Raw genomic sequence first — 17,338 nt, 5'->3', positions numbered from 1 at the left:
TTATCGATTTTTGGAAAATCTGAAAACAGAGATGATTTTGAGCATGGCTTTTTGATGTTACAGATTTATGCACCAAGACCTGACATAAAAGAAACGCCTTTAATCTTTAATTAGACCTGATTATGTGCTTTTTGTTCACGACTCAGGTTTGAGAACAAATGATTGTTCAGTGAGAACAGTTTAGGCTGTCTGCACCATCCAAGACATCGTGGAAGCCTCTTGGCTTTAAGTTGTTACTTTACGCAAAATTGCAGAACTGATTACTCTTACTAGAGTTTTCAGTTTAACAGCCCAAATGAGAGTGCTTATATTTACAGATAGCTTTGGTGTGGTCCATGGCTTCGGTCAGATATGGTTACAAAGATACTTCATGACATCATCTGGTTAACCAATATGAAATGGTGAGCATGTGAAAAGGTTATTAGAAGCATTGCAGCTCCAAATGGAAATTGCTGTTGTTGAATGTGCAGCTGACAGGAGTGATAATGGTTATGTCACAGTAGGACATAGATATGCTGACAAGGTAGCACGTTATTGTGTAATTGTGGCCTGCACATTTAATGGAACATTCATAGATGAATCTCAAGAGGACACTGCTTTTTCCAATGTTGATGTCTATATCTGACACATGGGAAGAACTAAAAAGATTTCAGGAATATGTTCAGAAGAACAAGAAGGTTGGATCAGAGTTGAATGTGGAAAGGATGAAAAAGACATTTGGATTTCAGCAGATGGGAGACCGGTGTTGCCAGACACAGTGGCGTAACAAATGCCACCACAGCCCCTGTGGTGCAGGTGGCCTCCAAGCTCCAGGGGGGCCCATTACCATAGCACCTTGGCCGAAGAGCTCCTGAGTGAGTCCAGAGGGGGCCCCTCCATGTTCTTTGAGGGGAGGGGGCTCAAGTTTCGTTATGCCACTGGCCAGACAGTTTATTATCTCCCCTGACACAACATTTCAATTGCCCCACACATTTAGGTAAGGATACAGTGGTAAGGTACTTTCGACAGAATTGGTTTAACCCAAGATTCAGGATGCATGTAGTAGATTTGTGTAACCGTTGTGTAACATGCCAAAAGGTAAATGTAGGGAAATGAACACCACTTTCACTGTGTCCTGTAGGGTAATCTGGTGGTCTCTTCAACCAGATGCAGATGGAGTTCACTGAAACACTTGGTTGCAATGGGCTGAGATACATCAGTGTTATAGTGTGCTTTTATTCTCTGGATCTAAGATCAATATAGCTAAACTGCTGTTAAGAGAGCTGGTACCGAAGTAAAAATTGCCAGTTTCTCTAGAGTCAGATCGAGGGGCTCACTTTAACAGTAAAATCCTTAGGATGTAGTGTGCAGCATTACAAGTGGAGAAGAAGTTGCATTGTAGCTATCAACCAGAAGCTTCTGGTATAGTCATGCAACTGGATGGAAGAATAAAGTCCCAATTAGCAATCATTTGTGCATTCACTTCACTGAAATGGCCTGGGGCATTATCTTTCGTGTTGATGAGACTTCGAAGTACACTTGACAGGACGACAGGATTATCTCCCCATGAGATTCTGATGGGAAGAGCCACATGACTGCTTGCTGTACCTGCAAATGCACTTGTGACTATAGCAGATGACATGGTACTCAATTACTACAAAGGATTGGCTGATGTGGTGCATTCTGTTTCTCAGCAGGTTAAAGTTGTCACTGCAAATCTGCATCAAAAGAAGTGTCACGACTTGAACTCAGGGGACTGGGTACTCATAAATAAGCATGCGAGAAAATCATGTCTGGAGCCAAGGTGGAAAGGCTCCTATCAGGTGATTTTAATCATGAACAAAAATGTGCTGGCGTGCCAAACTGGGCGCACACTTTACATACCCACAGATCAAGAGATCTGTATGAAGAAATAGTGTTCTATGAGCCAGAACCCCAAAACACTGGTGACTGTACCACTGCAAATTTGCAAAAGTGCAAGGAGCAAAACAGCAAGTGGTACAACAGCAATAAGAAAGGGGTGAAGAACTTCAGACAGGTGAAGAAATTGAATTCTCAAATCTCTCACAGGGCGGCATTGAAGCTCTTGGTATAGAAGTAGGAAAAGTAAGACCCAAGCAGATGTGACAGTTGCGATACCTTTAAAGCAAGAAGAAGATCCAACAGAAGGAACAAGTACTGAATGGAGACCAAGAAGAGAGTCTCCCAATTTTGAATGGCCAAGAGCCTATATTTGAAAGAAATGTAAATTAAGTGTGTCAGTTGGATCCAGACCACCAACAATTGCTGTCGAGAAAGAATTAAGCAGTGTAAGTGGCACAGAAGGGGAACAACAGACACCCAAAAGATCCAAAAAGCACATTACATTGTCAGAAGTATTTTTTCGTAGTTGGACTCGCAGTTAGGGATGACAGCACTTGTGTTTGTAGGTGACTGAGTCACTCCTACAACAAGTCGCATCTGTCAGCCCAACCCTCCCATCCCACAGCAGTACCTTACCAAAACTCAGACAATAAAGGTGATTTCTGACAGCCTTATGCATGGACTCTAGATAAGACCTCTCAGGGAAGTCGTGGTGGAAAAGAAGTTATCATTTTCTCTCATTAGCATCAAGTCTCATGCACACATATGCCACAAAGGAGATGCAGGAGAGTTTTCAATTAATTTATTGAAAATACTGCAATCTTTGATAAAAATACATCTGCTGCAATGCTTAGGACAATGAACAATAATAAAAGCAGAAGTGTGAAGATGAGAGTTGTGAACATGAAAACCCTCAACATCTTACAACAAAACATAAGATATGTAATTCCCAACCAAGAAAGCCTGTTGTACCTGCAAATGCACTTGTGACTATAGCAGATGACATGGTTCCTATCACATGTTAGTGAGAAAGGGAAATGATGACAATACATATGTGTATCACTGATAGTGACGCCAATAATGACGGCTTGTCAGAATGGCACTGATAGTGAAAATCAAAACATTTCTTATAAAATGTAAGCAATGGCAGCAAGCTAAAAGAAATAATAAAATAAATGGAATAAAACAGAGAATACTAAGTGGGTAAAAAGTCACTGGGTGACGGGGGCAACAGGCCTGCAAGCCAAAGGCTAAGCTAACTCCTGTGTCCCAATAGAAGACTAAAATGTATTCACCACATATTCAGCACTTGAATGGACTTCATACATGAGCCAAGTGCTAAGTATCCCAATATCAGATGTGCTTGACAGAAATTAAGAACTTCCTGAGTCTGAGCCACCTTAGGTTGTCCTGAATTTAGTTAAGGAGAAGATCCTGAACATTATTTGAATGAACTGTGCTAATAGACAGGAATAAACAAATTGATCAGTTGCTAATCAAAAAGAATTAAGAAGTTTTATCTAGGAATAAGGCTGCAGTAGAAGAGTAGGGCTAACAATTTAGAAGAACATGGAGTAGGGTTAAGGAAGACTATACAAGGATTGCTGTAAATAAAGATACAAGACACTAACTGAATTACAAATACTTTTTTTAAAAACAAAAAAAACTGATTGTGAAAATAAGTAACTAAAAGCAAAGAATTAACACTTGCTATAACTCTTATCGTTTTAAAAGATTTAACTTTAGACAACTGTGTTTTTAATCAGAGCTAGATGAAAGATTAATAAAGTCTTTATATTTTTATTTTATTACCTATAGCGGTATTGTTAGTGGTACACTTTACACCTGAGAAAGAGAAATCCGTATTTCCATTTATCAACACGACATCTGTTCCTGACATAGATAAGGATGAGTTAAAAGCCGCATTTGTAGATTACATGAAATAAGATTACTCAACAAATATTCATTCTAGATTAGTTCAAGAGTATAGATACGTTTTAGATGTAAAGGACTGTTATGTGTGTTCACACTTATCTTCATCGGCTGATGAGGAAATGGTACACCATTGCATTCCTCTATCACATGCTTCTTCATGCAATATTTCTCTTTGCTTAATTTATAGAAAGCAAATTTGAATATTATTCTTTTAACTTTGATATGAATCTTTCAAAAGTGCTTTTAGGGAACTGCATGAATTTACATCCACAGGCAAAAGAAATGGGGTTTGTTTTGCACTATGTTAAACCTTTTCTTCCTATAAACACCATTAAGGCATAAGAAAATAATCCAACCTGCTTAATGAGCAATGGGGTTTGTTTTGCACTAGGATAAACCTTTTCTTCCTATAAACACCATTAAGGCATATGAAAATAATCCAACCTGCTTAATGAGCCCACAAGAAAAAAACTTTATCATGATGTTAGAGGAAGGAAGAACACACTTTGCAAGCAGTACTTATCAACATAAGGATGTTTTGAAGAATGTTTGGTAAAGGAAGATGAATACAGAAGAAAAATGTTTTATCCAAAATTAAAACTAGAGAGGAGACATAAGGGGAAAGTATGTATTTTTAGAAGAAGAATTAAAAATAGAAAGAGACCTGTAGGAAACAGTAATTGTGAGCACACATTTGAATTATCAGGAGGTTCATGGCAAATTTTGAAGAGAGACAATCCAACTGTACCTGAATTTTATTATTTTTGTGGCGAGAATGCATACTTCAGACTACATGCTGATTGGGAGGATATTTGCTATTTAGGTTTGTTATTTCTGAAAATGTGCAATGTACATAGTTTAGATGCTTTGACAATGACACCTGCACACAGATACACATGTAGCATTAATGAAGTAACACAATTAGTGGGAGACATATTTGGAGCAATTATTCCAGCACTAGGAGTGATACTAAATGATGAAAAGATTTGAAAACGTTCAACAGTAGTGGCCAAACTGGCAACTAGTACATCTGGAGCTTTATTAGTGGCTAACACAGAATTAGTAGTGGTTAGATCAATGGTCTTATAAAATAGGTATGCATTAGACATCTTACTCACAGACAAAGGTGGAGTATATAAGATATTAAAGGTTGAAAATTGTAACATATACATAGATTTAGAATTAAATGACTGTATGAATACAATACACTAAAAGAAAGAGAAAATTTAAAAAGAGACTAAACTGAAGAGGAGAGTGAACTTTGAAATTAATCTGCGAATGATTTTATGATGGATGGAAGCCATTAGAAGGGGAAGGTTGCTAGTGCATTTTTAAGTAATGTAAATTGAATGCAATTAAGACTTAAGAACAAATGTATAGGTCTCAGACAAAAAGCTGTATTTTAAAAGTAAGTTAAACCACTAGGCTTTCACATTATCGGTGTTAAGATTGAAAGGCTGCAGAATGCATTTTCTTTTCTTTTTACAAATCCTGACCTAGGTCAGAAATGTGAAATGTCAATCTTTCAATGACACAAATATACTGAGCAATGCATGACTTTACAGAAAATGTTAGATTTCAACCTTCCTATAGGCATAGTTTTCACAGAATATATAATGTTTTAAAATGTTTAGCTTAATTTCCATTGAAAGTTTCATATGAACAAAGGTACATTTAGTTTAAATTGGATGAGAACCATATTAGATCATATTGTAATGCAGAGGTCTAATCATGATTTTCTTATAGTAAGTGAATGCTGGCAATCTTACTCTGACTTATCAAATGTTTCACATAATGTTTCATTCAGAAGTTCAATATCTGTTAGTCATTGCTTCTTGACTGTGTTGATGACAGACGCTTTCCTGTTCCCATGATGACACCATGCACATATTGGACTAGACAACCAAAGACTTCAACAACTTGTTTCAACTACTGATATGAAAGTGTTATATAAATGTGTGTTCTTAGGTTTCAGTTCAGACTCTCTCAGATCCTGCTTGGACCCTTTCCAGACTCACAGCAGAGCCCGTTGCAGACATTCTCAGATTTATTCTGAGAGACTTTTTCAACCTCTTTTTGTGGGATGTTCTCTCTTGATTAATATTTGAGGTTTGATGCTAAAAGCTTAGGGCCAGATGTACCAAAGGATTTTACCCATTCTGTGTCTATGGGAAAAAGCTTTCGTACTTATGGCCCTTAGTGCTTTTACCTCTCGAATTTAGGGTTCTAACTGAAACCTTTCTCTCATTCTCCAGAGCTTGGAATAGGGACTTTTTCCATATGGAATGCACTTTATGCATTTGTTTTGCTAATAATGATTTGTATTGATTATTACAAATTGATTACTTTTATGACGATTAATAAAGATTTACTTACTAAAAGATTTTGAATGAAGCTTTGAAACTCACAGCAACTCTCATCGACTCCCAGTGAATTGAAAATGAGATGTATAAATGGATTCTGATTTGAAGCTCCTGATTAAATCATACTTACAGCAAAGGTCTGTCGACTTGGGCCCTGTAACAGCAGGGACTGATGAGTTGATAAGATTACGTCATAAACCAATTATTTATTTAAAGTCCCTCCTCCACCAGCTGCCATGTGTTTGAAAAACAAATACAGCAAAAGACCCTGTCCTGTCAAAAAGCACACTGTTATCCCACAACATTATCCACACTCACATGGGTTAGGATGAGAGGTTTGAAGATCCATCGTCCCCCACTGCACATTACCATATGGAGAACCTGTAACTACAAATCATGGGGGACACACTGACACTGACTAAGAAAGGTTAAATGGTTTCCGTCTCCACCCCCATCAGGATCTCTCCATTGGGAAGCCCACAAATTGTGCACATCAGTATGCTGGGAACCTGAAAGTGCCTAGAGTCCAAGGAATTGGTGATTGTTGCCCTACAGAATGAATGTACATTAGGATTATTTCATCAAGTGGAGAACTGTGGGGCTGAGTGCCCTTAGGAGGGACACTGTGCAGCAGTAGTCTCCAATCGACAAGCTTCTCCACCCCAAACCATGATTTATCTAGTTTTGAAGGTAATTTGGAAGATTTAGCCCAGAGATGGAGCAGATATGACAGTATAAGTCATGTGGTGTGTCCAGTGGTGAAATAGAAATCCTCCACTGATGTGGGGTAAATCTAGTTGCACCAGGAGACCTAACCCATCAGGGTAGCAGAAAGGGAGGGGGAGGGCAAGGAGAAGATTAAAGATTCTGCAGTTTAGTTGAGAAGTGTTGTGGTATATAAGAGACTCTTCAGAGTTGTGCACGTGTGGACAGTGAAAAGCTGGTGGTGGATAGGCCAGATTACCATTTCCAGCCAAAATAAACAGCTAACTGACTATATTGAAAACAATCAAATGTTAGATTCCATACAATGTGGTTTCAGATCAATACACAGCCCAGAGACAGCCCTTATAAAAGTAACAAAGGAAATAAGATCTGCACTCGATCAAAGTGGTAGAGTGGCGCTCATATTACTTGACTTATCGGCGGCGTTCAATGCGGTCAACCATAAGGTACTATTGCATCGAGCAGCTTGGGCTCAAAGGTTCAGCTTGTGACCTTATTAGTTCTTTCCTTTCCTCATGGGCCAAGAACAATCAGTGGCCCTAGGCAAATTTACATCACCTTCCCTTTCTCTTCCTTATGAGGTATGTGGGTACACTAGCATGTCCAAGAACTCGATTACAGTAAGGTGCTATTGCTTGCAACATTCAGACTTATTTGGGTATATTCATTACATCCTTGAATATAAAATTTTCCAAAACTAATGCTTGTTGAATGACGCACTTATTATAACAAGTGCTTGTTGATTATGCACATTGCATCCCACCTGCTAAACTCGTGCCAACTATAGGTGCAAAAACATGTGCCACAATCAGGAGGCTAATTGCTCACTTCCTTAACAAGCAACCAACTACCTTTCCACCTGTTCCAACTGTAACTGCAAAACATGTGCACTTCACAATGTAATCTGTATTGAACATGTGCCACTATCAGGAAAGTAATTGCTCATTTCCTTAACAAGCAATCAACTGTCAAAAGGTACATGTGCACGTTTGATTATTTAAGGATGCTTGTAAGTCTGAGGCCTTGCTTGGCTTCGTACCTTTTCCTCTGCTCACATGTCTCCAGTCAAGTCAAGCTCCTTGTTCTCCAGCCTGCCTCCTGTCGAGTTCCAGTGATCCTCACCCTCCGACCACCTTCCTGTGGAGTCCTGGCTCTCCTCTGCCATCTTCTGCCAAGGATCCCATATTGCCTGTAAAAGAGAGAAAATAAGGAAGGTGAAAAAAAAAACAATTTGGGTTCTTCTGAAGTTTTTAAGCAAGTATTGTCATCTCAAGGTAAAGAAAGATTAATTGCATAATGTGCGCTTCACTAAAATCAATGAAACAAAACTGAGCTCTGTCTTTTACATAATTTATGACAATCAGAACTAGCATGATCTATTGTTTGGGTGGGAATCCAAGATCTCACTAAACAGACATTAAGGAAAGACTTATTTACTGTAACAAGCGCTCCCCTGAGAATTAGGAAATCAGAATTAGAGCAGGTTTATCAAAACTATTATTGGCAAGAGATTACAACAGAACACAAGAGAACCTTTAGTGGAGTTGATTGTTTTTGAGTTTGGACATTGCTTCAGAGACTCTGTGAAAGTATTATAAAAAGAGGAAGAGACGTGTTGAGCCTCATAGAAATGTCTGTAAAGAATGCACAATGTGTCAACAATAACTGATATTCTGCAATAGTTTATGCAAGTTCAATATATTAATTAAGTAATTTTTTGGCAGACCAGAATCCCAAAACCAAGAACCCAGTACTTTGAGAAATCAGAAGTCCTGACACCCAACATGACACGCAGTCCAGGGTCCTGCTGTCCAGTTCTGCAGTCCACGAAGCAGAAGCTGGTATTTTCTCTTTTTCTCTTCCCAAACCTCTTCCCCATGAGGACTGGCAAGAGGGCAATGTACTCTTCATCACCGTCATGTTGGTCCTCACTGGGATTAGGGAATTGTCATTGCCCATCGGAACGCTTAGAATTTAGGTGTGTAGCTTGTACAGAACACGGTGTCCCCCAGGGTTCCTCTATGAGTCCAACGCTTTTTAATATTTACGTGACTTCCTTAGCAGACCTTTGGTTTAGCCCTAATGTCCTACAGAGGTGATACTCAAATTGCTGTCTCTCTGGCTAACAATGACAGTACAATAGGACCCAGATTTCATAATTGCATTTCGGCGGTTAGTGACTGGATAACTAAAAATTGCATGAAGCTGAACTCATAGGAGACGGAGTTCTTCTATTTGGCAATTAAACCACTTTCTGGTCTACAGCTTAGTGGCCAAAAAAACTCAACCCTCTGCTGGCCCTGCTCAGTAAAACCCAGAACCTTGGGATCCTAATAGTTGATAAATTAACATACAGAGATCACATAAACTCATTGGTTTTCTCTGCCTTTTATGTTCTTAGAACAATAAAGAAAATCTTTCCTTTCATCTCTATTGATCTTCAGAAAACAGTTGTTGGTTCTCTGGTCTTGTCAAAACTGGACTACTGTTATGGCTTACATCTTGATATGCAACAATGTTTGTTGTATGTACTACAAACAGTTCAAAATGCTGCAGCAAGGCTGCTCCATAAACCTCCTAAATTTCAGTCAGCTTCCAAAGCCCTTAGACACTTACACTGGCTTCCAATCAAACAAAGAATTGTCTTTAAAGTGCTGTGCATCACCTGCAAAGCTTTGAGAGGCACGAGTCCCATCTATCTGAAGGATCACCTCAATTGGCAACTCCCAGCTACGTCCTTACAATCAGCCTCCTCTAAAAACATTATCATGCTCAGATTTAAGAAAACCTTCTGAGAAGGCAGAAGCTTTACACTGGGAGACGCCAAAGCTTGGAGTTGTTTACGCCCTAGTCTAAACTATTTGCCAAATCTGCTTCCTCTCTGAAGGCCTTAAAAACTTGCCACTTTAATAAATAAAATGTGGGCTGTTAACCTATCTAAAAAACCGCAGAGCTAGCTCCAAGATAATCAAGTGCTTTATAAGTATCCTTAACATAGCATACCATGAGAGGGGAGGCTACTTATCCCTGATGGATGACGTAGCACAGCATAGGTTTGCTACAGGGAGATAGAATAACGTTGTTATGCATGGCTCGCACAGAGAGCTGTTAGTGTGAATAACTTGGTTCTCAATTCAATAATTCACTGCTATTATGTAGAAACCGTGGGTACCAAAACTTGTTCGCCACTGCTGCACATCATGATGGAATTCAAGGCTGTTCTTTTTGGGCTTGCAAGGAGCCTGTCATAGCAGCTTCAAGATGAGAGGAAATGGAAGAGAAGACACAGGGAATGGTGGGGATTTGAGGCAGGAATCAATGTATTTTTTTTAAATTTGGAACAGAGAGGAAAGGCCATGATATGATTTTGCTCCCCCATTACTCTTCTCCCCCTGCGTATTAGTTGAAAGAAGCAGCAGATCATTTTGGTTGATCACACATAACCTAATATTATAGATGGGTAAAAAGTGAATGACAGGATGTTTTGCAATTCAGGGTCCTGAGTGACATAGACAACTCGAGCATTGCTCTCATTCAGAATATGTCACGGTTTCAGGCGGGTCTGATCAGGACTATGGTTGGGAACAACCCTTGAGGTCACCGAATATCCTAAAGAGGTAGTGTGCTGGGGCAAAAGAACAGCTAAAGGCATACACCTGTGTGAACAAACAGGAAACAGATTACTAATGGACAAACACGCTGGGGTTGTACACAGAGTAAGGCGCAGAACCAAGGAACCAAGGGAATGTCAATGCCTCTGTGCAGTTTGCTCTTACAGATAGTCACCCTGCCAGCCCCATAGAAAGGAGGCAGCGGAAGTGATTCTGTCTCTGGTCCCTAGAGCACAAACAAGGATAGTACTTAACATACACAAGACACGCTCTTGTGGGTCCAGCTGGAAACACAGTGGCGATTCCTGAGAAAACAGCAATAGCACACTGTCACTGTTAGGCACAAAAGACAACGTATAACACTAGACAAGGATGGGGGCTGGAATTGCCTCTTGGAAACCAGGAGCCAACCCCAGTACAAAGGAGAACACTTATACACTGGTGAAGACTGACAGAACACTTACCAGACACAAATAACCAAGAAGAAACGGAAACAGAAGGGAACAAACTAAGAGGCAGAGGCAAGAATTAGGAACAGGCTCAGGCTGAAGCAAAGGCAGGACTAGGACTTGAAAACAGGGTGCACACTTCTGGCTGGGACAAACAGAGACAGGACTGGGAAACTGAGAGCAGGCTTTGGCTGGAACAGGCAAGGGCAGGGCTGGAATACAGGGAGTAGGAAATGAGCAGTAAACAGGACTGGGAAACAGAGAGAAGGTTCAGGCTGAAACAAGGCAGGAGCAGGGCAGAGAAACAGGGAGCAGGCTCTGGAGGAAACAAACAGGTACAAGACTAATAGATAGGGAGCATACTCTGGCTGAAACAATCAGGAGCAGGGCAGAAAAGCAGGAAACAGGATCAAGCTGGAACAGAACAGGAACAAAACTGGAACACCATCCGACAAAGGGTCTGTAACACAAAGGAATCAAACTCCAATGCACGACGAGGATCTTGAGGAAATGGCTGCTTATAAGCAATTCCAAGCTGGGCTGCACAGGAGAGGTCTCAGGTGTGTGTAGTTTCAGACACTTGCAAGTCCTGGAGGAGAGGATCTGGTGAAAAGGAGCAACTGGACTTCCCCCATAGAAAACAATGGGAAACAGAATCCGGGCTTTCCTAACTACCAGGCTGTGTATTATGGGATTTGCAGTTCCAGGAAGCAAATGTAGTACTACACAAGTGTACCATCGAGAAAAGAGAAACAAACAGGAGTCAGCAAGGGACTCTAGATAAGTGTTTAAGGTGATTCCCAGGCTTCCGACAGTCCCCTTACAGCGCCCCCTAGAAATGGGACGACAGAGTCGTAACAGAACACCTTGGTGATCAACATCCCTGTAATTTGCTGTTACCCATCAGAAATTCTACATGTTATGTACGGCTTTCATAGGGAGTCTCTATCATTTTTATATGTTTCTAAATCCCATAAATCATTGCTATGGTGTAACAATATTTAATAATATATCTCAATACCCACTGTTGACATGTCATAAAGGCAATCCAAATCATGCAGACAGAGCTCTCTGAAAGCCTGCCAGTGCAGCTCTGCTTGACTGCTTTGAATGAAAGTAGAAGGCACAGCTGGGAGGAAGGTAGGGAAGGGGGTGGAGGTTGGTCAAGGATGGCAGGGATTTTTTTTTTAAACTGTGTTACAGGAATATGTAACAGACACCATGTTATGTATGGCTCCCTGTGGTTAAAGAAGAAGATAACCTCCTAATGCTGGTAAGACTTTATTGTAGTACTAAGGTACCCACAACACCCAACTCGTCCTGACCCATCAAGATTTAGGCAGCAACTAACATCTTGAAAAAAGTACAACAACATCAATACCCTACACAAAATGAAGAATAAAACCAAGTAAAATGTTTAAAATTAAAACAACATGTCAACAAAATGGACATTAATACATAACATATCCTTGTAACGGCTGGGCACTCCAACAGTACACAAACTAACCTTTCTCAGACCAGCAGGTTGTTCACCAACTGATTCTTGCTGTCCAACAACATCTTGAAGATTTTTATCATTTCTCACATTTTCAGGCAACCAAAGAGATCATTCCATATTAGAGATTACAGACATTTTCCTTGTGAAATTGTATGCATGTTCTAAAGATAGCTTAACAAGCTGTCTACTATTCCATCAACCTTTGTTCCATATTAAGACAGCTCCTTTGTTGACTTTTTCGACACGCATTGGTAATGACAATTTGGATTCCCCCTTCCTCACTTTCCTTAGGTTATTTTATCATGACCCAATCTCCTGCATCAAAATCTTTGTCATGAGTATTATTTGTTTCATCAAATACTTGCTGATTGTAATTTGTTTTAATGCTACAGTAGCAGATGATCTAACTTTATCATCATCAAATTGGGTACACTGTGACTCTTTCTTCTTCTGCTTGGTTCTCAACCAATTTGTATACAAATTAGTGTGCGCCTTACACCCCCATAGCAGTGTAATTGGAGCTTCTTCTGTGGTGCTATGACACATTATAATTCCAAGTCTTTTTTTCAGGTATTTAAAAACATCCTGACTTGATATTATAGATGGCAAAGTGCAAAAAAAAAGGGAGCACACTGCCTCACACTCCAGCAAAAAGTTGGCCCCAATGCATCTTGGCAAATGCAGTCAGATTCATTTCACATTAACAAAAGTAATCAAAGTCTTTCACCTTAGTAGGTGCAACAAGTGCTGTGTATCTCTGGACACATGTTTCTGGGTTTCGCCCATCATCAGCAGAGAGCAGCATATTTTGTGGGGTTGCTTGAAATGCCACAAAACGTTTTCTCAGGTTTATGTACCACTTTGGTGTGCAGGTGCCCCACCAAGGCTCGTCAGCCCGTTAGCTCAAGGGAGCCGTCATTTGACACAGTGCAAAAAAAAGGGAGCACACTGCCTCACACTCCAGCAAAAAGTTGGCCCCAATGCATCTTGGTAAATGCAGTCAGATTCGTTTCACATTAACAAAAGTAATCAAAGTCTTTCACCTTAGTAGGTGCAGCAAGTGCTGTGTATCTCTGGACACGTGTTTCTGGGTTTCGCCCGTCATCAGCAGAGAACAGCAATATATGTTGTGGGGTTACTTGAAATGGCACCAAACGTCTTCTCAGGTTTATGTACCACTCTGGTGCGCAGGTGCCTCACCAAGGCTCGTCAGCCCGTTAGCTAAAGGGAGCCGTCATTCGACACAGTGCAAAAAAAAAGGGAGCACACTGCCTCACACTCCAGCAAAAAGTTGGCCCCAATGCATCTTGGTAAATGCAGTCAGATTCATTTCACATTAACAAAAGTAATCAAAGTCTTTCACCTTAGTAGGTGCAGCATGTGCTGTGTATCTCTGGACACGTGTTTCTGGGTTTCGCCTGTCATCAGCAGAGAGCAGCATATTTTGTGGGGTTGCTTGAAATGGCACCAAACGTCTTCTCAGGTTTATGTACCACTCTGGTGCGCAGGTGCCTCACCAAGGCTCGTCAGCCCGTTAGCTCAAGGGAGCCGTCATTCGACACAGTGCAAAAAAAAGGGAGCACACTGCCTCACACTCCAGCAAAAAGTTGGCCCCAATGCATCTTGGTAAATGCAGTCAGATTCGTTTCACATTAACAAAAGTAATCAAAGTCTTTCACCTTAGTAGGTGCAGCAAGTGCTGTGTATCTCTGGACACGTGTTTCTGGGTTTCGCCCGTCATCAGCAGAGAGCAGCATATTTTGTGGGGTTGCTTGAAATGCCACCAAACGTCTTCTCAGGTTTATGTACCACTCTGGTGCGCAGGTGCCTCACCAAGGCTCATCAGCCCGTTAGCTCCAGGGAGCCGTCATTCGACACAGTGCAAAAAAAAAGGGAGCACACTGCCTCACACTCCAGCAAAAAGTTGGCCCCAATGCATCTTGGTAAATGCAGTGAGATTAGTTTCACATTAACAAAAGTAATCAAAGTCTTTCACCTTAGTAGGTGCAGCAAGTGCTGTGTATCCCTGGACACGTGTTTCTGAGTTTCGCCCGTCATCAGCAGAGAGCAGCATATTTTGTGGGGTTATAGATGTCTGTATGCCTTCCTTTATAATTCTGTTCTCTCTCTCAACAAAACCAATGGAAGATAGTGAAAGCACAACAACTTTTATGTGTTCTGCATCATGTCACATAAAAATGAATACATTCTGTCTGAAACAAAATGAGTACCAATGTCTGTGACAATTACTTTTGGAGCACCTTCTAAATTAAAGACGTTTGTTGAAGAATGGTATGGCTGTATTTGTGTTTGAAGAATCCACAAATGACAAAGATATCCAATTTGAATAATAATCAATTATTCGTATCAAGTACTTTAATGTTGGTGGGAATTAGGGAATATGGACCTGAAAAATCCAAACCCACTTTGTCCCGGGGCATTCGGGAATGATACTGGACACAAAGGTGTCTCTTTAGTCTGCCAATGCTTATCTTAAATGAGTCATTCAGGCCATTTATCAATAACTTGTTTCACAGAAGCTTCTGATGGCAACCAGTAAAATTGTTCCAACATTTTGAACATTTTTGATATACGCAAATGTCCTTAATGAGCCAGCATTACTAACTCATACCCCAAATTTGCAGGTAGTACAAATAACTTGACATGCATGACTTCCCCATCTACCACTGATAACTCCTCTGCCACCTGGGAAAATACTTTCATTTCACCACACATACATCTTCTTTTTGGCCAACCATTCGGTACAAATTTTATAATGCTCACACTGACTAACGGCATCTATTACAGCAATCACACATTCTATATCATCCAAGTAATCTTTCTCATCATCCTCTAATGACATACAAGATAGGCAATCAGCTTGAAAATGTTTTCAAAATTATATTCTTGAATATTGGAGACCAACCTTATTAACCTGGCAGACAAGTTACTTGACATTTTACCATTAAGGATATTCACAAGTGGTTTGTGGTCAGTAAATAATTTGAATGGTTATCCCCATACGTACATTTTAATTTATGTACAGCCCATATACATGATAAGGCCTCTCTCTCGATGGTACTGTAGTACCTTTCACAATGTCCAAGAGACTTTGAAGCAAAGCCTACTGTCAAATTAACATCCACTGTAATCATACATTTATCTCCGCTTTGTACGCATGCAAAGCAGGAACTTCTACAATGAGTTTCTTACCGTGCAAAAAGCTTGTTCCGGTTCTTCTGGTTATACAGATTTTATACTTTTTCTGAATAACGTTCTCAGTGGTTCCACTAACTGGGCATAACCTTCCACAATCTGAATGTAGTGTTCGGCCAAAACCAGAAACGATCTAAGACTATCTCTGACTTTGGGTGCTTTTGCTTCCTTAATAGCCTTAATTGAAGAAAACTTGGGTTCCATTCCAGAAGATGAAATACTAATGTCTTAAAATTCCAGCTCCCTTACTCCGAAAGTACATTTGACCTTCCTGAATGTCATCCCAGTCTGTGTCAAAATTAATAAAATATTTTTCAACGTTTGATTATGGATGCACCTATCTTTGGCAAAATTCAAGATGTCATCTTGCCATGCCTGTACACCTTACAAACCACCAAACAATGTATCCATCATTTCCTGAAAAACACTGGCGGCTGAGGCCAATCCAAAGGGAAGTCTGAGGTACTTATAGGCTCCAGAGGATGTGATAAAAGTGGATAGATCTTGTGATTCAGCAGTTAAGGGAATTTGGTGATAGGCAGAGCATAAGTAGATGACAGAAACAATTTTGTATCACCTAAGTTGGACAATAATTCTTGTATTCTAGGAATGGGATGACAATCAACAAATATGTTCTTGTTCAATGTGCACAAGTTTGCACACAACCTAATCTCACCTGTCCTCTTCCTAGTCACTACGATAGTTGAAACCCACTGCAAAGAATCAGTAGGTACAATGACACAATGGGGACACATATCATTTAAAACTTTCTTTAAATCATCCTTTACACTAATTAGCACATTATAAGCCTTGTGAATTACAGGTTGGATACAAGACGAAAGCTTAATGTGGTGTTTGAACACTTTGACCTCACTTACATGGTCACAGAATACATCAAAATGTCTTCAATCTCATAGGATTCTTCATCAACACTAGCAATAGGTGTTTGTGTGGTGAACTGTTCTTCATGGTATCCTATGGGCACTTCTCCAACTGCAACTGGATTCTGTGCACCAGGTACTAGGCATAGACCTATTTCCACCAGATCCAGCCATCCCACATTATTGTTTCCTTTCACTGCAACATAAACTTCAGTTTTTGGTTTTCCCCCTAAACACACCACCAATGAAATAAAATACCCCAGCATCTCATTTTCCTTCTCTCTAAACACCATAGGGTATACAGCAGATGCAATGAGGTCAATATTATTCAAGTTCTCATAGAAAGCAGAATCTCTTAAAATTGCTACTGGAGACCCAGAATCTGTCATCATTGACAGCTTCTCACCTCCCCCGAATTTCTCCCACAAATGGCCCTTTGACCAATGTATCACCTGTAAAATAACTACATTCAATTGTTAGCACCACATTATTAAGCTTTTCAGTAGATATGTCTTCAGGTAAGTCTGCACTGGTTATCTAACATTGTTCTTGTTTGATTTAGACAATGCTTGAAAGTGCTCAATCTTCTTGTAGACCATGCATTGTTTTCTGACAGCTAGTAAATTTGCGTTGTTATCTATGTGATTTCTTTTAACCACATCTGTAACATGTAAGATTAGATCTTTTGGTGAAATTAATTCCTCCTTTATCATATCTGTTAACTAAAGATACTTCCTCTTTATGTTACTCTATATCAATTTGACTTGTAACTAATATGTTAACTGGTGCATAAAAATTAACTGTTCTTGATGAAATC

This window comes from Pleurodeles waltl, chromosome 6 (assembly GCF_031143425.1).
Source record: "Pleurodeles waltl isolate 20211129_DDA chromosome 6, aPleWal1.hap1.20221129, whole genome shotgun sequence".
Lineage (NCBI taxonomy): Eukaryota > Metazoa > Chordata > Amphibia > Caudata > Salamandridae > Pleurodeles > Pleurodeles waltl.
This window is presented reverse-complemented; position numbering follows the sequence as displayed.